Genomic DNA, 23969 nt, shown 5'->3' with positions numbered 1-23969 from the left:
TTCTCCATTCCTCCACATGCAGCCAGCATGTGGGTGACCTTGTGCTCACCACGGCACTAAGAAAGCTGTTCAGACTGAGCAGTGATATCAGGGCTCTCTCAGCCTCACCCACCTCACAGGGTGTCTGTTGTGGGGAGAGGAAAGAGAAGGCGACTGTAAGCTGCTTTGAGACTCCTTCTGTCAGAGAAAATCGGCATATAAGAACCAACTCTTCATCATCATCACTACCACCACCACCGCCACCACCACTAGTGTGGTTAATGTATGCATTTAGTTACAAAGTAGCAGTTCCAATAACTTTCCCACAACACTGAGTAGAATCCTCTCCAGGTTTTTATGAAGATGTCATCTGCTCATCATATCATTAATTGGGTCAGAAATGGTAAAAGAGTGGGTGCACCTCTCCCCTACAAGATGTATAACAGAGGCATGGAGAAGGGTTTTTATGTCAGGGCCTGAATACTCATAGATATTCTTTTACTGTGGAAGAGGAATGACATGATTCAAACCTCTGCGAGAATTAATCACATCATTAGTTATTTCATTTATGTGCTGAGGAACAGCAGTTGCACCCATTCTTCCACTATATGAAAAGAACTGCCTCTCCAGAAAGCACAGGAACCAGGCCTAGATTCACTGTAACAGTCTTGCTATGCTCTTGTGAGTCTCTCTAAGACCCATTATGCACGGGGGGATAACGCGCATTCGGGGTGGAATAGCGGCGACTAAAATCACCGATAACGCACGGTGCCTGCTGCAACTGGCTGCAGATTCAGTGCATGCCACCGAAAAAGCCGCGTTGGCGAAATGTGGAAGAAAGCGCAGCTTCCGGGTGACCGGGGCGCAACCAGAAGCGGTGCCAGGGTTGCCGCATGCATAATCAGTTACTCTGGGTTTTGCCGCCGTTGCATCCTGTCCCGTGTATAAGCGGTTTGCTTCGCTTCTTCCCCCTCTGTGTTTTCCATGTGACCCGAAATCGCTGTTTCGGCGGCCATGTATAATGGGCTTAAGAGTTGCTTATACTGACTATTTTAGGGTAGCGATATTCCTTATAGTTAAAGTTGTCATCCTCCCAGAGATCTCCTGGAACTACAACTGGTCTCCAGTTTCCTTGGAGAAAATGGCTTCTTTGGAGGATGGTCTCTGTGGCCTCACATACCCACTCTGCTCCCTCCCTTCCTCAAACCCTGCCCTTCCCAGATTCTACCCCCTAATCTCCAGAAATTTTCCAGCATTTCCTTCCTCACAACCGTACTTGGAGTGTTTCACTAGGTAATATCCTATGGAAAATGAATGGACAGCATACATTCAACCTGTGCTCTCCCAACTGTGCTGGCTCCAGATTGAAGAATAGATCAGGTTTGTTCTTACCTTCATAGTCTCTAATGATCATACCTATGGAACCTCCTCTTCCACTATGTCCTCCAAAGAGCACTGAGATATGATAATATAAATTTGCTCAGGATCCTCCACCCCCAAGAGGTAAAACTAGCCTCAACCAGGGCCAGGGCTTTTTTGGCCTTCATCTTGGCCTGATGGAATGCTTTACCTAAAGAGATTAGGGTCCTGTTGGATCTCAAACCGTTCCTCAGGGCCTGCAAGACAGAGCTTTTCCTGGAAACAGCATCCAGAACGTGCTGCCCTCCCTGCCTGAAACCCACCCAATCAATCTGTCAAGGAGTTATTATACATCCCTTTCCCTCAGTTATCTTGGGAGAAGAAGTTGGCCTTAATGCAGATTTAGATCAAATTCTAAAATTATACGGCTTTAAACCCTAAAATGTTTAATTTATTTGTATATGTTTAATTTACTGTATATTTAACTAAGTAATTTGAAACTGAAGTATTCTGCCCTGAGCTGCCAGGAGAGGACAGAATACAAACATAAAAATAAATAAATATGAAATATGCACTCGAGGACTAAAGCAGGGAAATGTCTATTCTTCACAGAAAAAGTAGACTGTAAATTACAGTCAGGTGAGGGCTTGGGCTTGGAGGATAAGGAACTGTTCACCTGAGGAACAGCTCTTCCCTTTACGAATTATATTTGGAAATAACATTTAAAAATGTGCCTTTGTGACATCAGTAGACATGAAAACAATCCACTTAATTTTAAAAACCTACTTGCATGCCTAGCATGCCTAGGGAAGCAAAAACTGTTGTGCTTAACAGGAAAAAATGACTGTAGACATGTAGGTATGAGATGCCACATGGCTCCTTTCTATTTTTACCCAGTAGGTTATTGTCAGAAAAGAACTGAGTGATAGTGGGCATCTGAGTGATACAGGCATACATGGTCAATGGGTTATAGAACACAATAACAGACTAAAATCAGAGTCCAGTAGCACCTTTAAGACCAACTAAGAATTATTCAAGGCATGAGCTTTCAAGTGCAAGCACTCTTCCTCAGACTAAGAATTCTTAGTCTGAGGAAGAATGCTTGCACTCAAAAGCTCATGCCTTGAATAATTCTTTGTTGGTCTTAAAGGTGCTACTGGACTCTGATTTTATTGTGCTACTTCAGACCAACACGGCTACTCATTTGAATCTAACAAAAACAGACTGTTCATTATAGGAAGAGTGATCTGACTCTAGACCATACTTAATTTGGTGAGCAATGTACAGGTCACAATTAATAGCAGCACTTAGAAAATGCAAAAGACACACAAGTTGGAGAGTACAAAAGACATCTAGTCCCGAGATAATTGTGTTTTGCAAGCAGGTGGTGTTATTCTCCCTTTATTATTGTAGGTTCAAAATTTGACATGCTGCCACCTAGTGTTCGAGTGGGCAATAGTTTTCCCAGCCTCCAAGTAATAATGCAGAATAAATGCACATCTTTAGTACACTGGAGCACATCTGAGAAAAATTTACTGGTTAAAGAGGATGATAACTTGAATGAGAATCAACGATCTGATGCTGTAGCACAAAAGCCAAATGTTATTTTAGGCCATAGCACTTCCAAGGTTCAGCCGGTAATTGTACAGTTCAGCGCTTGTCTGGTAAGACTTCATAGGGAGTTCTTATATCAATTCTGGAAACTGCAGTTCTAAGGAAAATGTTGCTGTTAAGACAAGTAACTGCAAGACTGACAGAGCCCATATTTCCCTGTGAGATGATGCTGTTATCATGACTGGAAAAGTTCTTTGCCTTCCAGCTGCAGCACAATTGTACTGCTCATCTCAATCTCTGAGAGACTTCGGCTCGCCATTTCTCAGAATCCATCCACAGATGTTTCCTGCACTGCGGCTCCAGCTGGCCAGGGGTTATTTCCCCCTCTTTTGCCGCAAATTCTCCTCTCTTGCCAATTTATTTACAAATGGAAACAGAATGAGAAGGGCTGCACAGATTGAATCTATCATAATTTACAAGGTACTTGAAAGCTTTTTCTGTGCGAAAGCTACCACTGAACATCTTGCACCATAGATCTCTCTGCCATGGTGTTTGGAAGGAAGGCCAGAGACTGGATAATAAATGTCAGAAGTCACAAAGGAGAAAGGGAAAGAAAAAAAGAAGCCGGGTGAATTGTTGGGTTTCAGCACACATGCTCACTATATTGTGTGATTAAATAATGAAAACTCACCTGTCTTATGGAGACCATTTTTGTCTGGTAGGGACTTTATGTGATGTGAGGCTGGAAACTGAAATGATGTCCCTCCAATGATGGCAAAAGTCTTATACTGAACTAAATGAGCTATTATTTTTCTCCTTTAACAGTAGCCTGAAACCACATATGGAAGCAGACCTATTCCTCTATTTAAAGGTAGGCCTGTTGAACTCTGAGAGAGTACTATTTATTTTACCTATGACAGCCTACAGAAGTATCTTGACATTGACTATGCTTCCCCGAGAGATGACTGCCCTTGAATACGGCGTCTGTGTTAAACAGGTGAGATAGTTGACTATATCACAAACAAGGAAGCAATATTATGAACAAATATAAAATATCAAACATCAAACATTTGATATAAGATCTCAAGCCAGATGGCAAATATGCCACCCAATTTTCTTCTTCTTTACTGAAGATAGAAAAGCTAATGCAAGAGACACTAAACGGTGACTCATCGGTGGCCTTGGTGGGAGGACTGGCAGTCCTGCCGAATGGCTGCTGTCGACAAGATCGCTTCTCAGTTCCCTCTCCACCCTCACCTCAAGCAGGCTCTTTGGTATTCTCAGGGCTTTATGAGAGGAGGAGGGAAGTGAGACAGCTAGAGCGAGTGTGGCGGAAGACTTGTGACAAGGTGGCAAGAACATTCTACTGCACACTTATGAAGGCGTATGAGAGGGCAGTGAAAGTGGCGAAACGAGAAATTTTTTTGCCACTGAAATCGCATCTGCTGCCTCTTGCCCGGCACAGTTATTTAGGGTAGTTCAATCTCTTACCACCCTCAAAGTAGGGCACCAAAATAGTAGTAAATTGTGCTGTGAAGCTTTTTTATGGATACAGTCTTGTCGCTCTGCCAGGATCTTTCTGCCACATTTGATACAGAACATGAACTGGAGATGATGTTTGATGGCTTCAGATGGCTCTCTTTAACTGAAGTGGACACGTTGCTGGGGTTGGTGAGGGCAGCCACTTGCTACCAGGGCCCCTGTCTGTCTGCCATGGCTGCTCAAATCAGGCGACTGACGGATAGGAGGCCCTTTGAAGGATATTTTCCAAGCTGTCTCTGACATCAGGAGAGTTCCCTGAAGGGCTGAAGGAGACAGTGGTTCACCCTCTCTTGAAAATAAACATTGCTGGCCCCGTCAACTACTGCCCGGTTTCACGTCCTGTGTTTCTGGGCAAGGGAGTTGAGAGGGCCACTGCAGACCAGCTCCTGACTTTCTTGGAGGAAACTTCAGCCCTTAACATATATTTGCTTACAATGGATATTGATTACAATGGCTGCTTCCACATAGAAGTGATCCCTCCACGTAGCTCTCATTGCTGCTGTGAAAGTATTTTGTGAAATTTCTTCTTCAGTGCAGTTCTTAAAGACACAGGAGCCTGGTCCTGTTTTGTGTATGGTCACCGTAGTTGAGACCTCTGTTCATCATGCAGGTTGATGGCGCTGGCTGATTCCACACAGAGATGTAGCTCTCATTGCTGCTGTGACTGTGGAAGCATTTGAACTGGCCATGAGACATCCACACCAAATTTTCCCTTGTACTTTCCTTGCTGCTGCCCACTATGATAGCCATTTCCCCTGCCCATCAAAAATAATTTGTTAAGGGCCCCAAGGGGGGACCCTGTCCGTGATGAGGAAGGGTGCAGATAGGCCCCTTCCCCCGGACTGACAAATTCCCTTGCCGCCGGACTGACGAATTCCAGGCGGCTGCCATTCCCTCGCTCGCCGTCAACGGTGCAGGTCGCCGCCTGCCTGTGAGACCACACGGTCCCAGCAGCCGTGGCTGTGGCACCACCGCCTGCCCCTGCGCCTCACTGCGAGACTCCTCGCTGCCGTTATGCGCAGCCTGGAGCTGCTCCCGCCGCCCACCCCGCCAAAACACTCAGCTGGTCACCCGCTGGCCCACACAGCCAGGAACGGCCGCTGGTGACCCTTCCAGGAGCAGCGGCAATGCCCACCCCACCCCCCCACCGGCTGAAGCTCGGGCGGCCGCACCGGAGGAGCCACACGAGCCCAGCAGCCAGTTCCTCCCTGCCCTTGCTCACACAGGTAGGCCGTGGGCTGGGGGGGGGAAGGATGACTTACCGCCGCACAGGCTGTCCACCGCCCAGCCTCAGGGCCCTGCTCTAGCTCCGCTGCACCATGAAACTCCCCAGCTCCGCTAGCGCCTGATTTCTTCAGATTACAGCGGGCTTGGTTTCTAGTAGCAATATTTTGCAACAATGTAATCATAGCCAGTTTTCATTTAAAATAAGTCTCTTGTCCTTTGGATTCTAGAATTATAAGGAGAAATGCATAGCCAGTATCTTTTCCATTATAGCTTCACAACCAAAAGGGCTAGAAATTTGCTTAAAAAAAAGAAAGTTGGCAATTAGTATATTGTTGCAATAGCCTGCTACAATGTGGTAGCCTATCTGCAGTTCTGAATTCTCTTTCAGAGCCTAGACGTCTAGAATGCAACATATTCTAAAAATTTCACCAGGAAGTTTAGTGGAATCTGGATTCAAATATCTATTTTCTTCCCTGAAAAGTTTCTAGAGCATGATGAAGGGAGAAATTTGTACGGTGATTATAACAAAATGCTGAACAAAGTGAGTCCAGTGACACCTTTAAGACCAACAAACTTTTATTCTAGGTACTAGCAGAAAATCTTGTTGTAAAGAAAAATACAATGGGCACTAGCCATCCCTCCTACCCCCCTGAACTGGGTAAGGCCTATGGAGGGCTGGAAAGGCTGTGGCAGGCCTTTTCAGTGTGGGGGGAGCACTGGTGGGGATCCCCTCCTTTCCTCCCCTCTGGGCAGGCCTGCTGAGGCCTGGAGAGGCCACAGTGGGCCTTTTGGAGATGGGGGAGCATTAGTGGGGGTTCCCTCCTTTCCTTCCCCCCTTCTGGGCAGGTCCCCCTCCCTCCCAGCTCTCACACTCTGGCTGCCTTACCTCTTGCAGTCAGTCAAATAGAGCTGGCTGGTCTTTTGTTGGATGGATGGCCAATCAGGTATGTAATGTGTTCCAACTCCTCCCACTGCCCCAATCCCATTTTATGTATGTTACAGATAAGTTTCTGTGTGCATGTATCCTTCTTGTATATCTGAATAAAACTTTGTTGGTCTTATAAGTGCCACTGGACCCAAATCTTGTCCTGCTGCTTCAGACCAACACAGCTACACACCTCAATCTATAACAAAATGCTGTTATCTTTCATGTAATTTAGCTTGAAATCGTTGCAAAGCTAAATCAGATTTAACTAAGAAAAATCTATGTAAGTTCTGCACAATGAAAGATATAAAAACAGATGTCCAACTTTTAAAATTAATGTTCACAGACAGTTTTGAAGGGATTTTTTAAAAAACAAAAAGTCCCAAATGGTATGCTTAGCTATCCTAATATTCAGGAGAGCTCCTTTTTATGCTAATTAAAGTGCTTCCATTTGAATTACTAGACAAATTGATTTTGATTTTCTGGAAAGAGCACCTTTTAATTGGATGCAACAAGTTTTATTGTAGCTTAAAGCCGAGCATTCCATCTCTGGAGGCACATTGCAACAGAAAATGAGTGAGCATAAATGGTTTGAAAAAATCCATGTGCATTTAGATTCATTATTGCTTCAGCAAAAAAGCAAAGGGTTTTTAAAAAGAAAGAACAGTTCAGACAGACTGTGAGAACGTGAGGCGGGGAATGAATGAGTGCAAGAATCTGTAATTGATCTTGATTAAAATCATTATTGCATGCAACCGACAGCAATTTTTTTGAGATTATTTTGGATAATCTGAGGATTTTTGAGAAAAAGTTGCATATCCAGTGAAGGGAAAATATGAGGAAGGAAAGGTTCTTCCATAGTAGGACCTTATTTCGCTAGTTCCACTGCTTCCTGTAATTACACGAGAGCATGTAATCAAAAGCAACTTGCTTATCAAAATGCTATAAATTGCAAAGATATGATGGGGAATTCAAATCCATTATCCATGAACCTTGGGCATACTCCAGTGAGATCTTCCATACCCTGATCTTAACTACGCTGGATGTGCTAGCTCAAGGTAAAGCCAATGTGGTGTAGGGGTTAAGAAAGTTGGACCAAGGTTGCCAGCTGTGGGCTGGGAAATACCAGGAGATTTTGGGGGTGAAGGTAGGAGTGGGTGGGATTTGTGGTGGGGAGGGACCTCAGTAGAGAACAAAGCTATGGAGTCTACCCTCCAAAGCAGCCTTCTGATCTCTGTTGTGTAGAGATGAGCTATAATTCCAGGGGATCCTTGGCATCCCTAAATTGGACTAACATCTGGAAGACCCAGATCTGAATTGCTCAGTAACCTTAGTCCACTCACATTATCTCAGCCTAACCTCCCATTGTGAGGATTAGTGATGTAAGCTCCTGTGGTCCTTATTGGGGAGAAAGGTGGGCATAAATAAATTAAATAATAATTTTCAATTTCAGTTTGAGTGCTGCCTTCTCAATAGTCTGCTTTTCTTAACTGATGCCCATATACATATGCTTCCTAACTTTAAGGCCTAATGCTAGTTTTAATACAAACCTTTTCTTGTGTGTACAGAAGTGCCCCCCCCCAAGGCAGATGCTAGGCATCTCTTTATTTATTGTCTTGGTTCCAGAAACAAGCTACAGGAAGCATTCAGATCTGAATAGCAATGTACCAATCAAACATGTAATTCTTTGGGATGCAAAGCCAAATAACAGGTCATGAAAAACAAAGTCTGCTTATCTCAGGATTTGCTTGACCAAAACATTGGCAGGAACAATAGCTTCTTCTGTGTTTGCAGTCAGGCTGATACTGATAATCTCTGTTAGTCTCACAGACACATCTGGAGTTTCATGAACTTTTATTGCTATTCCTGAGCAACAAGTCTGGCCATTTTTAATAACGCCTTGAGACAACCATGACCATTTAAAAACTACTACTACTACTACTACTAAAAAACCCTTTAAAATGGAAATTGTGTAAGAACTATAATGCCATAGAAGTCCATTTTACATCTTTTTTTTTCAAATTTGCCATGAGACCTCTTTGAAACTTGGCTCCAGATGTTTTCCATGGGATAAAACCTATTTACATTAGAGCCCTGCTTTTTCCTGTAATGGGTATGAGAAAGGAAGCTGCTAGACCTGAAAGGTATATCACACCTCTATATAGTGAGACAGGAAGCTTCTATCGTGCATTTTCTGCATTTGTTATACAATCTAGGAGATTTAAGTTGATGTCTTTCCTAAAGTATAATTTTTGCCCTATGAAGCCAGACAATTTATTATGTGTCAGGGTGAGTTTACAAATGCAAGTGTTCAGTCAACAAGCACAACATCAACTTGTGTGATATACATATGAAACAATTACCACAATTGTGAACATCATTTTGGGTGACCAGGGACACTATACTGATAAGTTAATTCACACATTCATTATTGAGTAATTGAGTAATGACCCTGTCAAGTGATGTATGAACATGCATGAATTGATGTCTATATGTGTGCTGAGATAATAATGTAGCATCCCATGCTGCTTCGGTCCTCAGCCTAATTTCACAGGCTACCCTAATTAAGTAGCAGCTGACCAGTGTGAGGTTATACTCTTATGTTGTGGCTACCTGGCATGCTAATAGACAGAACAATCTGAAACAGGCATTGTGAAAAGTAAGTCTTTTATTCCCAGGAAAATGGTTTTAGGAATGCCACCTCAAAGTGCAATCCTAAACAACATTCTTCTATGTCCACTGAAATCAGTGGGCTTAGAAACATACAACAATAGTTAGCATTTTGGGGATTTCAGCCTTATGATGCCACTGTAAACAAAGTTATACACTTCTAAGTCCATTGATTTGAATTGACTTTGAAAGATGAAACTCTGGTTGGGATTACACTGACTGATTATGCATGGGGTGGAAAGGCTGGGCAGGCGGCGACAGGGCAGTGGGGTCAATCCCTGATTACGTACAACATCACCGCCATCCTGGCTGCCTCTCAACCCTGGCCTGAATCAGGGCCTTGGATGGCCCATGGTAAGGGAATGCAGATACGTCCGCATTCCCCATATTGCCATGGTCACCATCCACAGCCTTGCTGGGCCAGCCCCATGCAGGGACACCTAACACCCAGGTCAGTTTTGCGGCGCCACGAAACCGAATGGGGCAGTTTCCCACCGCCATGATGGTGGGTTAGCAGCATGCTGCTCTCCAGTCATTGTGCGGTGGGGCCCTCATGCCCCTACACCCCCTGCTGCCACTGCCAAACAACATGATGGGCTCTTCCTGCCCCAGCATTGTGTGTGTACATACAAAACATCAGGGCAGCCCGCATGTGCTGGGCGTGTCCTTCCCCCATGCATTCTTGGGAAGCGGCAGGGCATGCTACACTGCTGTGCATAATCAGTCATTGTGAGATTGCAGACCTAAGAACTTTTTTTTAAAGATTAAGTCTCACTGAATAACATGGGACTTTTAACTTGAGGAACCTGGGGCAATATATATGTTCCTCTCCCATTTTTCTCCTCTCAACCGCCTTCTAAGGTCGTTAACCTGATAGAAAATAACTAGCATAGGGTCACTCAGGGACTTCTGTGACTGACTAGGGATTCAAATGTGGGTCTCACTAGCCTGAATCCAACCACAAGCTGCAAATCCCCAGTTGAAATCTCACCTCAGTCTTGACTTCACGAGGTACCCATACTTGTTCTCAGCCTCGGCCCCCCACCTAACGTGTAACTTGGGGATCTCTATACTGACTTACACAATTATGGTACATTTGTGGAAGATAATGTATTCAAAATACTTTGAATGTTCAGCAAGTGTGATACTTAAACATTATCATGTGTACTTTTACTCCTAGTGGAAAACATGAAATGGTTAGAATTTTTTCCCTTCAGCTATTCCTGACACCTATTTCCCTTTGAACATTCAAACAAGTGACAACACCATGCTTCTGAAATGATTCTAACCTATTTTTGTAGCATGGCAGTTATGAGAAAATTACTACCTTTTCCAGCCCATGTTTGCTGATATCTGAAAAGTTATTCATTCTTTAAGATTGCCCTGGAATGAAAGCAAATTGTAGGTTTTTCCTAGATGTGTTATTACAGCTGAAACTTTGAATGATTGCTGAAGACAAACAGAGCAAGAGAGAGCTCCCCTACAAGAAAATACATCAAGTAGCATGTTGGAAACAGGTTGGGGATTGAAATGATTGGCATTCAAGTATGTATTCAGTTTCCACCCAGTAGAACAGATGACAGGGCAAGTAAGATGAGGCCATCTCTTTAACACAGGGGAAACATCAAGTTTCTGATCAAACCCATAATCTCTAGATGTCTAAGCAAGAATGGATGTAAGGTTCTCAATGCTTGAAAGGAGCTTAGGAAAAGGTAGTGATGTGGGAAAGAATTTAGGTTTGCACATAGATAAATCATGTGCAATAATACGATGCAAGTGCCATTTGTGTTTTTGTGCAGTGATTTCCACAAGCAGTGTGAGATTTGTAGGCTTTCAAGCAGCCTTTCAAGTTCAACCGGTTCAATATATACACCACACATAGTATTACATGTGTGGGTGTTCACCCACATGCATGCATGTGTGCAAAAATACTTTTCAGGATTTTGATTTCTCTCAGTTCCTTAATGACATGCATTTGATTTTTGCACAGCTTTTGCTGCTTGTCTGAGTTATTGAAATCTATGTCCCCTGCTCTGCTTACACAGCTAGTGTTGCTGTCTCATTATCTGAAATAGGGGATTTTAGTAGCTCAAGCAAATACCTGGAGGGCAGACACTGCATATGAAGGTTATTCAAATCTGAATTTCATTATTTTGTCTAGTAACCTGGAAAAAGTGCTTCTCTCTCTTTTTTATTTCCAAGTATCATCAAATGATATTTACATAGCTGGCTGTAGCTTCAGAATATTAATATTAGTCCCTTCAGCATGGCTGCTGTGGTTTTTTTCCCCGTGGTTTTGCATTGCTGCTATTCTCATTTATAGCATGTTACATAGGGGTTATTTAGATATTCTGCCCGAGACCTGTGATCAGAAACCATTCTGGGGATGTGCATGCCCACTGAAGAAGATGATAGCAGTTGTTGGGCTGTTTTTAAACCCTTTTTCCAGCAATGCTTTCCTGATCTTAATCAGGCCCCTCCCCAAGTTTAGCACCATAGGAGAAAAAAGACAGTTCCCATAGTTGTATGACAAAGAGCAGCTTATCAAGGGGAATTTAGAGGAGGCCAACAGGAGAGGGTGAAAGGATGGCTATTTTGAACTTCCAAATAAAACAGCCACACACAAAAGTGTCTGATCATGGATATTATGACTGTCGTGACCCTGGCGATCATATATGACCTGCTGTACTCACAAACAGTGGTCCCCAACCTTTTTATCACCTTTTTATCACCACTCAATGCCTTTTACTGAGGCCTGGGGGGGGGTAGTTTACTCCTATACTCTCAACCACTGCCCTAACGCTCTCTGATCGCTATGGTAATGTTTAAACGTCCCTTCAAAATAAGATACAGACATGCCACAACAATGAACATAAGGAATATTTTATTTTCATGGAAATTTTAACTCATGACAATGACAAATCAATGGGAACCCTGAGCTTGTTTCTCTGCAACAAGATAGTCCCATCTGGGAGTGATGGGAGACAATGACACCCGAAGTGTGTTGTAAAGGGCTGGGGAAGGTGTCCTTCGGGGCCCACCTCCAATTAGTCAAAGGACCACATGTGGTCCGCAGCCCACAGGTTGGGGATCGCTACTCACAAACACAAAGCCATTTAACCTTCTCCACAGCCACCTGTCAGGTAGGTTAGGCAGAGAGGGAATGATTGGCCCAAGGTCATCCATAAATTGTGACCCAGAGACACAGGATAAATAAGCAAAGTGACTGAAATTTCCTTTGCAAAGGCAATTATCAGATGATACAATCATAAACCCAGAAAAAACCATTTGCCCATTCTCCTGACTACTATCCACAGATCCGTGTCAATATCCTCATTTTCCCCAGGTACTTTTCCTATACATATTCAAAGGCTCCTCATGCCCTAGGTTGGTAACAGTATCCTGTTGCAGTTTGGATCATATATTGGCCTATGTAGGATGGCAGATCTATAGTTAGGTAGTTAGGTTCTGAAATTTTAGTCCATTGTTAGCACAGATCCTGATTCTGCATCAAAATGGGCCAACAACAGACCCTGCACTGACGCCCAGGTAAATTCTGATGCATCAGAAGAGCACTGCAAGCCTGCCTTTGTAGCTGGGCCCTGCTACAAATCGAAGGTGGTTCAAAAGAGCACTGCAAGCCTGCCTTTGTAGCTGGGCCCTGCCTAGAACCACCTTCTATTGCCATGAGCATGAAGTCACTTGAGCTTTCCACTTCAGGATCATCTCCTCTCTTCTGTTCCGCTTTCCTTCCCAGGATTAATTATTTACCTGTTTATTTTACCTTACTTTCTCCTCATTCTGCCATCTAGAACTAGTTTTTTATACTCTCTGCCAAGCCTTCCCCATTGCATCTTGGTTAAGGGTTCCTTTCCTTCTGCCCCAAGTTCTTATCTAATTGCTTTCCCTTTCTCTTCTTTTTCATATTGTTTTCTCATTTTCTAGTCTGTTTTCTGGTTAGGCTTAAAAAGTTGCTTGCTGGTTAAGTGCTTGTCTTCCATCCATCTTTAATTTATTGGAGATCTCTTATGTCAAACTGGGAGTCTTCTCTACAACAGACTGAAAGATTCCGTTTTGCCCTTGAATGTGGCTGGCTGTAGCCATAGGGGATAGTGTCGTGTGACAGGCTTGGCACAGGGACTGATTTGGGTAACACTTCCTATTATACTGCTTGAGGATCAGAAGTGGTTTTTAGAATGTGTTTGTGTTTACTGGGGCTGTTTCATTCCCTTGCCAAAGTCCATAGACTTTTTTTTGTTGCTGCTGCAAATGTTTGGCATTTTAATTAAAACCTTCCAGCACAATCAACCTTTCCTTTCTTTCTCTCCTGATCTCCATTTTTATTGGATTGATTTCTGAAAAGGCTGCATTTGACAATTGGGCACTGTGATTAGTGATTTATTTCTTCCATTCTCTTCAAGAGGAAACAAACAAAAAACCTTTCTCTGCAGAGCAAAAGACACAGGGAGCCTTAACTGGATTAGCCAAAAAGGAATTTATCAACATGCATTTATTTTTGTATTGATTTAAATGTGTCTTTCACCCCATCTTGAAGGCTACAGGCTGATTGACAGTAATTTAAAAACTAGTACATAGAGATATAGTGAGCAGCAGAAAATCAGTTGCAAAAACTAAAACCATTGGTTATCTAACTTTCCATATTCCATATCTAACTTTCTATTCTAAGAACTGGCTCATGTTTATGTGGTAAGACCACTTTTATAAATATTTTTCTATGTGTAATTTTTTTGAGCAAGGTTGCATTATGCATCAGTCTCTGCCTATCTCCCAACATCCTGCCCTGGGATGGGATCTGTGGAGGCATCAGATCTACATGGTAAATTATCATGTATACTTTATCTATCAATGGGTAAGCTGTCTGTTCCACAGGTACCTGTTCATTTCTCCAGCACACATAATCCCCCACCAATGCAAACAGCTCTTACAACAGCAGAAGAAACTTTTTTTGTCAGCAGAATGCTTCCTGCACTGAGAAACATATTAGTAACAGCAGGATGGATTGGTAGGATCCAAACAATAGTTTCTATTGCAGTTTTTGGGCTTTTACTCCCTCAGGATTATTAAATATTTATCTTATGGAAGAGTCACACACAGGAAGCATGTGATATAAAATATGTACCCAAGTAGGTACATCAGTCATGCAGACAGAAGTCCCTCAGGAAAATGTTTTTAGGGCCATCGAGTTAGAAGAAGAAGAAGAAGAGTTAGTTCTTATATGCCACCTTTCTCTACCCGAAGGAGTCTCAAAGCGGCTTACAGTCGCCTTCCCTGTGAGGTAGGTGAGGCTGAGAGAGCCCTGATATCACTGCTCAGTCAGAACAGCTTCATCAGTGCTATAGGGAGTCCTAGGTCACCCAGCTGGCTGCATGTGGGGGGGTGCAGTATCGAACCTGGCTCACCAGATTAGAAGGCCATGCTCCTAACCACTGCACCATGTTACAACTGACTCATGGCACCCCCATGGGTTTTTTAAGGAAAGAGATCTTCAGAGGTAGTTTGCCAGTGCCTGCCTCAATGTCATGATGCTTGAAGGTCTCACAACCAAATACCAGTCGGGGCCAATCTTGCATCGCTTCCAAGATCTGATGGGATTGGGCTAATTTAGGCTATCCAGGTCAGGGCAAAAAGCGTTTGGAAATGTCAAAGAGGATATGGGCGCACAACATTAAACCAACATAGAAGTTGCCTAGGACACCAGGGTGGGAATATGTATGTTCCAACAGAGGCTGAGGGCAGAACCCAGCCAGGGCCGGATCAGCTGCACCAGCCCCTGTTCTGCCCCCCAGGTCCACCTCATGATCAGTGTTGGCACAGGTGGCCAGGGTGTACTTGCCCCACCTGCCTTCCCCTGCCCTTCCTCCCCAACAGAAGGAAGGAAGGAAGGAAGGAAGGAAGGAAGAGTAGGTGGCTGCCAGCTTCAAGCTACTTTACTAGTGATTGCTCGGGTTGCCAACTCCAGGTTGGAAAATTCCTGGAGATTTGGGGATGAAGATTTCTGAAGGGATCTCAGTGGAGTATAATGACATAGAAGTCACCGTCCAAAGCAGCCATTTGCTTCAAGGGAATGGATCACACTAATCTGAAGATAGGCTGTAATTCTGGGAGACCTTCAGGCCCCATCTGGAGGTTGACAACCAATAGTGACTCATTTATCCAGATCCCTCCTGCTTAGGTCACAGTGGGGAGTGGCTGCCTGGGTCATGGTGGCTCTATTTGCACCTGAGGCAAAGTCCTAGAGGGTGAAGAGGGTGCCTGGGGCAAAATCCTAGAAGGCTTCATTTTTTACCACACTGACAGCAGCTTTTAAGCTAACTGTATCTGTAATTTTCTTATGCTATCTAGATAATTCCTTCAGCTGACTGAGCCTCTGACCTAGTGTTTGCTGGTCCCTACTTATGGACATTTTCTGGAAAAATGTGGGGTTTAAAATCTGAACATAATATTTTAAAGTATGTTCATTCTATAAAAAAAAGGTCATTTTCTTAATTGCTTTTTAAAAATTATTTTTGTACAGAACAGTGTTTCCTTTGAAATTTCATTAAGAAACAACCAAACAGAATTAATCTATGGCCATGTTTGAGGTTAATATTTATAGAAAACCTTTTACTTAATGGCCTGGAACAAATGGTCATTTGACCCATTTCAATCCAACGGGGACTTCAGAGAGGCGATAGTCCACCCGACTGGAACATTGGATTGTTGAGCTTTGAAACTCATTCATCATAGTGTCATTATTATGTGGTCCAAATAAGTCCTTATAATGAATTCTGGGATAATGCTGTGAATTACTTACACTGTGCTTTGCTTTAAAACTTAGGTTCAGCTGTACTGGCCTGCAGTAGAAGAGCCCAGGAGTATTTTTGAGTCCAGGAACATCTTTGAGCCTAACAAGATTTGCCTTGACATCTCCCAAATGAAGACATAAGATACCAAGCATGGCTTCAACAAATGCATTTATTTAACTGCATTCAAATATTGTAAATGAGTGACTACATCACTGCTTTGTTCAAGAAGTTTGTACTTTTGAGCTCAGCTCCAAACTTGACTGGTGTTTCCAACCTACCTTGCTTATCACTGCCTGCACAGCTCTATGCACAGAGAGGTATCCAGCTTCAAACCCCTCCCTTGATGTGCTGCAAGGCCTCTACCAAAACCCAAAGATGCCACTCAGCATCAAAGGTCCTCCTTCACACTGCACCCAGTTGCAAGGCAGGTGATGACCTGTTCCAGACATGCTCTCCATCATATGGATGTCCCAGGATGCTTGCTGATTAATCCTACCTCTCCAAAGCGACCTGCCCTCTTCCTGCCAACTAGTTGTGACCTAACCATTTATTAAAACCAGGCCAATTTAATGGGCAAACCCATCCCATAGAAACAGTATGGGGCAGGCCCCAAAAGAGGCTCCTGACTCATCCAGTATGCAGTAGGGTTGCCAGGTCCATCAATGCTACCAGTGGAGGATAGAAGGGCACTTTCCAGGAGCTGTGCAACATGCTGACATCACTCGGAAGTAAACTCTATGGTAGAATTTATTTCAAAAACCAAAGCGTCACCACCAACTCAATGACCCCGGTGTGCCAACATCACTTCAAAGTTAATATCAAGAAAGATTAATGCTCTTAGATAAAAGAGCATTGTTTTTCAAAGAGCAACTGTGGTACAAATGGTTAGCATACCAGACTGGTGACTCAAGATCAGGGCTCCACATTGTAACGATGCTTGCTGGGTGACCTTGAGTCAGTAACACTGAACATCATCTACCTCAGAAGGTGGTTATGAGAATAAAATGGGGAGGCAAGACCCGTGACTGCCACTCTGAATTTCCTAGAGGAAGGGTTTTTTTTTTTTTAAAAAGGTAGATCAATATCTGCAAGGCTCTCAACATTTGAGAACTGATATTAAAAAAAACCCAACGACCATGGGTTCCAGTTATTTATGCATGCTGTGAAGATATATGAGTTTCACTTCATACAGATTCATTCCATGGTAGAAAAAGAATCTTTCAGTGGCCCATGCAGAGCATCTACCTGGATTTCAGGCTTGTAATTTATGCATTTCAAGTTATAGTTATAAATCACACCAAGATGTTTAAAACTCTTAACCTGTTCAAACTTCATGCTACCAATGTTCCAGTTAGTCTTTCTCCAGGATTTATTCAAAGGGAAATTACTAATGGATTAAAAATTTTCCCAGAAGAATTAACTGGAAAAGATACTTGTTCAGCTTGTTTTGTTGCTACAGAAAAGCAGCTTTCAGGGAGCATACTGCAATGGTCTACTTCACAAGAAAACAGAGGCAGGCTGTTATAGTCAACCTTAATGTCACAGGACAATAAGATTAATGCTTCTAGGTACCAATGTGACTGGATTCCAGATGAATTCTTGTTTCATTCAGTCAGATGATGACAAACTGTGTAGTTCACTGAGACACTGGTGTTACCATCTCAACCAGAGCCATGACATGACATTTCACGGCAGTACACCTGCATAACGTCACTTATGAAGCTGTCATCCAATTTAGGTTTATTTTAATGAACTGATATGAATGTAGCTAATTTATAACAGTCCCAGAAATTATCATTGAAGCAGCTTTCAAATATCCAGAGTGCTTGGACTGTGGTGATTCCAGGCACAATGAGGTCAAGGAAAGACATTTTGCCACAGTGAACACTCATGGTTCCTTCATGTGCTCCCATCAACTAAATCACAGCTGAAATGTAGGCTTCTTTCCCCATCCCCAAGCTTAATTGAATTTGACAGAACAAAAGATCTGTTGATGAGACAGGGTCCATCTAGTCCAGCAACCTGTTTCACACAGTGGCCAACCAGTTGCCTGTGCAGGGCCAACAAATAAGGCATAGTCTCCAAGGGTTTCCTCTGATGTTGCCTCCCAGTACATGGAGGGTCCTTTAGTCACCCATTGATGGACCTATCCCCTTTTAAAGCAATCTATGCTAGGGGCCATCACTATAAAGGTAAAGGTATCCCTTGTGCAAGCACTGGGTCATGTCTGACCCTTGGGGTGATGTCCTCTAGCGTTTTCATGGCAGACTCAATACGGGGTGGTTTGCCAGTGCCTTCCCCAGTCATTCCCGTTTACCCTCCAGCAAGCTGGGTACTCATTTTACTGACTTTGGAAGGATGGAAGGCTGAGTCAACCTTGAGCCGGCTGCTGGGATCGAACTCCCAGCCTCATGGGCAAAGCTTCAGACTGCATGCCTGCTGCTTTACCACTCTGTGCCACAAGAGGCTCTTAGCCATCACTATATTAATGTTATAATTAGTTATATGTAATGTTTCCTGTATAGTTTTCAGTTCTATGTAAACCATCCTGAACCTTCGGGGAGGGCAGTATATAAATGTGAAAAATAAATAAAATAAATATATCCACTGGCAGTGAATTTCACATTTAATTAATTAAAAAGAAATTTGTCCTTTTGTCCATCCTGAATGTATTGCCCATCAGCTTCACCACCATTAGTATTCTCCTTTCATCACAGGAAAAGGGGAAGGTTGCTAAAAACATACAGTGAGAAGTTCTAGGGGCAATTCTTCATAGCTTTGTTTTCTTTGGATGGGTGGGAGTCTTGCATTGATTCAGTAATGCTAGTATTTTTGTAAATAAAATAGACAGAGCATACTGTAAGTAAATAGGCACTTCTATAGGGGGAAAAATACCCATCTATCCAGAGGGAAAATGCCAAGATATTTTTATCTTTTGCCAGGACATGACTTTCTTTCCCTCTTCCTCAGCTTATGCCTGATTGTCTTTGAATTTAAAGAACAAACTGATTCCAAATGGTTCTTCAGTTCCCTCCTCACATTCTTATGTATAACATGTTATAAAAGTTGGAAGGACATTTTCAGAGATCAGGAGAACATTTTCCATTATCAGCATATATTGGTGAAATATTTATCAGTCCTTCTGGATTTTTTAATACTTGCAAGTCATCAGTGCAATCAAATATGTTCTTACAGGACCTGTAACAATCATTGTAACTAGATTCAGATAGGTAGCTGTGTTGGTCTGAAGCAACAGAACAACATTTGAGTCCAGTGGCACCATCCTCCTCATCCTCCTCCTCCAATTTATTTCCCGCCACTCTCAGCAAGCCATCTTGTGGCAAGTTGCATGATAAAACCTCATATAAAACACAGCATAATATCCCCATTAAAATATATACCCTGGTGGCAAAACTATCTCCCACCCCCTCAGCCACCACAGGCTGACTCTCGGTGCCCCATAGGAGACTGACAAAGACCAACAAAGTTTAATTCTGGTACATATACACACTTGCACATATACACACTTCCTCATAGTTGAAATTGGTTGGTTTTAAAGCTGCCACTGGACACAAACTTGGTTCAATAACTGTAACTCTGGTATTCCTTGATGGTCTCCTATCCAAATGCTAGCCAGGGTGAATCCTGCTTAACTCCTGAGATCAGGCTAGCCTGGTCCATCCAGCTCAGGAAGAGATTGGGTCACATCTGGAGAATGATACAATACTGAGTGCAATGGACTGTACCACTGGAGACAGGGGTGGCCACTTTTGTGTATTCCCTCGTAAGCAATTCCATGCAACAGAAGACGTTAGGGAGAGAAGTTCTTGTCTAGCCTGCTTCTCATTGTGTTAATTTTCTCCTTAAGGGGACATTTTTTAAAAATAAGGGAGCATTCAAGAGTGTGAAAAGACTCACTCCATTCCACCATATCAATATTTTACCACTTCATTCTACTGAATGTCTAGACCATTACCTAGTCTCTGGAGAAGCAGGCATTTCACTGAGTGACTGCAGGAGTTTGAAGCAATAATAGAATTGTATTCTTTAAAAAACAAAATCACATCAATAACAAATACTATGACTGGGCAGCCTATGGGAAACAGTATCATGTCAAGAGAATCTCTCTTGTTTATAACTTAGTGGAAGCCCAGGTGGCTTAGAACACAGTTTCAGCCTCAATTGGCTTTTTGTACAGCCAAACAAAGAGCCATTGCTTATTTATTTACTTGTATAGTTGTATCTGATTTTCCCCAGGCACTGCCGGCCCCTTTGGTCCAGTTCAAATGCTGCCTCAAGCCCCATCACATCGCCCTGAAATGAACATGCAGTGCTGTGCTGAAACAGATAGATGAGCTATCAGGGTAGGCCCAACAGCTGATATGTCTCAGGCTTGCAGTCGTACAGCTGAGAAAATGAGCGCCAAGGATTTTGCTCTCCCTGGTTTCGCCAAATGAAATGCTTTAAGATTGACTATATATCTCATCATCATCGTTCTCCCTTGCTCAGAGATCTACTGGAAGAAAAAAAGGAAGGCAGGGGCAAGCAGCATCCCTTGACAGAGTAAGCACAGTGATTCTCAATCTTTGACATCTTGTGGTTTTGTTTTGGAGGCACAGGAGATTGTGTCTGAGCACACTCATGTGGACCCTGATAACTGAGACTTCAAGAAAAAAAAGTGGGAGTCATAGTAAGGATTCGTTTAAAATTTCTTAAAGATTGGCATGAGACTAAATGGCAGAGAGAAGGTAGAGAGTGTGCATCATAGATCCTAATCTATGATGGGATGATATGGGCAATCTATTATTGTTTTTGTGTAAATCACTGCTTGTTTGCCACGTGTCATTTGAAGTCATGCTATCACCTAAAAGACAGATGGAGAAGGAGACGCAGGGAATGGGGACAGGAAACAAAATGAATCAAAGCCATGGTCCCCTTGCATCCCCTTGCTCTCATAGATGGGAATGTCACCCTTGGAATCTATGGGGCATGTTTTCAAAAATCTGCAAGTTCTGCCTGCTGGATCTGTATTTGACTGTTGCAACACAACAAAGATTCATCATCCCTTGACTTTGTAACCTGCCTCTGTATGTGTGTTTCTAAGATGTGAATATGGAATATGGAAACACAGCAATGGATCAATGTCTAGGATTCTGAAGGTTAATCCAATTTGATTTGGATGAAAGAGGCATTCCTCTAGCCAACATCCTAGGAGATTAGCAGTTGCATCTTCCAGGCTGTAACAGGACATAAACTAGCAGCAAGTCAGAGGAACAACATTCCCAAAGTTCCTATGGGATAAAGAAAACATTGACTAAAGCAGGCCATTAATTGCTGAGGCTGAAAGCAAAAGCTACTTGATAATCCCTATAGTGGGAAAGTTTCTGAAACCCTTCAGCATTAGCCTAGCACAGAGTATCCAGTCTCTCCTGGCAACTTCACACTTAGGGGGATCCTTGGTTAGGGGGCCCTCAGTGGGATTTAGAGTTGCCAACCTCTAGTTGGGGCCTGAAGGTTTCTCATTGTTTCAACTGAAATAATCCAGACTAAAGGGGTCAATTCCCCTGGAGAAAACAGCTGCTTTTGAGAGTGAACCTGATACCATTATATCCTGCTGGGGTCCCTCCCCTTCCCAAACCCTGCCCTCCCCAGGGTCCACCCTCCAAACCTCCAGGAATTTCCCAATCAGTAACTGGCAAACCCACTCCCTCCTTGCCATTGTCCAGTTGTTGGTCCATTCCTTCTCGGCCCAATGTCCAGTGTCAGCCAGAGGGAAAGTGGGAAGTAAAATATAGTACTTGCTCCTTCTCCCTGCTCCTGTCACTGCATGGTCACTCAGAAGGGCAGGCAGAGAGCAATTTGAAGAGGAAGAGCAGCATGTCCCAGGCACTCCAGTGATTGGCATTGCACCTCCGGCTGGAACATGAGCCTTAATAGCTGACCAACGGTGCCAGCCTGTCACGAGCCCTTCCTACTTCCAGCTGTGGCTCTCTCTAATGCTTCCTTGGAAAGCTTTGTCTTTCTTGAAGAAAGCACACAGTTGGAATGAAAAGAAATCTGCCGGGATAGTTTCACAAAGCTGCAAAACTTGATGGATGTTAATTCTAAATTCAATATCAAAATATTGTGATCGGAACTGAACTTCAAAATGTGCTGCTTTTGATTGGTAGTGTGTTGTTATACAATGTAACAAATTCTATTGTGAGTGATCACAGACTGTCAAAGAATGATGGCTATTGAACATCACAATCAAATATAGTTTAAATCTGATAGTGACATCTATATATTGAATTCCCAACTGCGCTGCTTATCTGTGGTTACTTATGTCTGAGGATTATATCTGTGGATTGGGACTATGCTTGGACTGCCTGCAAAATTGGGGAGACTAGATTTGCAGAAAAAATCTAATATTAAAAGAAACATTGTGAGGTTTAAATTCTTCTGGAAATAAATGTGTTCCCTTTCATAGCCCTGGTGGGGGTGGCTGCTGTGGCAGTGGCAAAATCCAGGAGTAGATGGCAGACCTGGCCTGCCTAGAGCTGTACAAAATGAATGGCCAAAAGTGACAGGAGGAAACCATGGTGGGCTGGCTGTAGCAACTCTGAGTGAGCTTCAGAGAGTGGTGGGAAAGGGAGAGAAGCCTCAGCTGGCTTACCTGGAGCAGGTCCGGTTGAGCTGCCAAGAGTAGGAAGGAGATAAGACTCAGTGGACTTGCCTAAAGCTGCTTTAGGTGAGCTGCCAAGGGTGGTAAGGGAGGGACACCTTGGCCACCAAGACCAGAGGGGTGGGGACCTGGATGGGTCTACCTGAAGCAGCTCCCAGAGAACTGCAGAGTGTCCAGGCAGGAATGAAGCCTTGGTGGTCCCACCCAGAACAGCCCCAGGTGAACCACAGAGAGTGGTGTGGTGGTTGGCGAAGGAAACCTTGTTGATCCCACCTGGACCAGCTCTAGATAACCTGCAGAAAGTGGTTGGTGGGGAGGGAAGTGACAAGCTTAGTGGTGGGCATCGCAGAGGCTGCAGTGAGCCAAGGGGCTACAACTGCTGTTGTGTCTGGAGACTGCATTTGGTCTAGTGAGAAAATGAAGGGGAGATGGGATTCTCACACCTGTGAGTCTCTCAGGCCTCATTTGGATCATATAATGTTGACTTCAACTGCATTTCCTTTAGCTTCTGCATATGATGTCACATGTGATACATACTCATGAATGTTTGAACACCTGAAGAGAATATTTACTGACAAACACTACAATGTACAGGTCAGAAGCAGATTGGCCAGTAAGGGTCTCAGTGGGTTAATGGCCTGAGGGAGGCACATGTTTCCAGGGTAACCCTGGCCTCAAACAAGGGGCAGGTTTTGCCTGTGTTAATCAGTCAATGGATACAGCAGCTAAGTGGAAAGGGTGGATATGAAAATGTTAAGAAAGCTTATAAGCTACCCAGAATTACAGATGCAATTAGAAAATGTGATGAAATCAGGAGGGAAAGCGGTTATTAACATGTTACCATCTGCATGATTCTAGATATTGCAGAAATAACAATGTCTCTGGGAGGAGCACCCTTGTAGATATCTCTTAGAAGAATTTTCAGAATCCTAATACAGCTCACCCTTTCCCCAAGAACATTTTAGGAAAGCAAAAAATGCATGCAAATTCAATACCTTTTTTGGGAGCTTAAAGAGCAGGCAGTTTTAACTGCATCTTTATGATGCAAGAGAAATAGATCAAGATGGCATTCTGAATAAGATTCAAAGTTATCTTTTATAAGAGAAAATAGACAAAATATGTGGGTCTAGAATTCCCAAAGAAAGTTCACTGCTGGGATACAGTTCTAGCGTGGTGCGGGCATCAGAGTCCTTTTCTAGGGCTGCTTTTTCATCCCAGTCTGACCCTGGCAGAGACTTGGAAA

General features: G+C 43.3%; 1 long non-coding RNA gene across 1 annotated transcript in view; it reads left to right on the top strand.

The window, feature by feature from the left end:
- LOC143836098 (uncharacterized) overlaps positions 1 to 18667 on the top strand; it is a 41773-nt gene extending 23106 nt beyond the window's left edge. Inside the window, exons 2-3 of the long non-coding RNA XR_013230513.1 lie at positions 3718 to 3763; positions 16095 to 18667. This is a non-coding gene — a long non-coding RNA (uncharacterized LOC143836098). The remainder of the gene's footprint in view (positions 1 to 3717; positions 3764 to 16094) is intronic.
- The last annotated feature ends 5302 nt before the right edge of the window (positions 18668 to 23969 follow it).

Source organism: Paroedura picta, chromosome 4, assembly GCF_049243985.1.
Source record: "Paroedura picta isolate Pp20150507F chromosome 4, Ppicta_v3.0, whole genome shotgun sequence".
In the NCBI taxonomy this organism is placed as follows: domain Eukaryota; kingdom Metazoa; phylum Chordata; class Lepidosauria; order Squamata; family Gekkonidae; genus Paroedura; species Paroedura picta.
The sequence above is the reverse complement of the archived record's forward strand: the minus strand, read 5'-3'. Positions and strand labels throughout refer to the sequence as shown.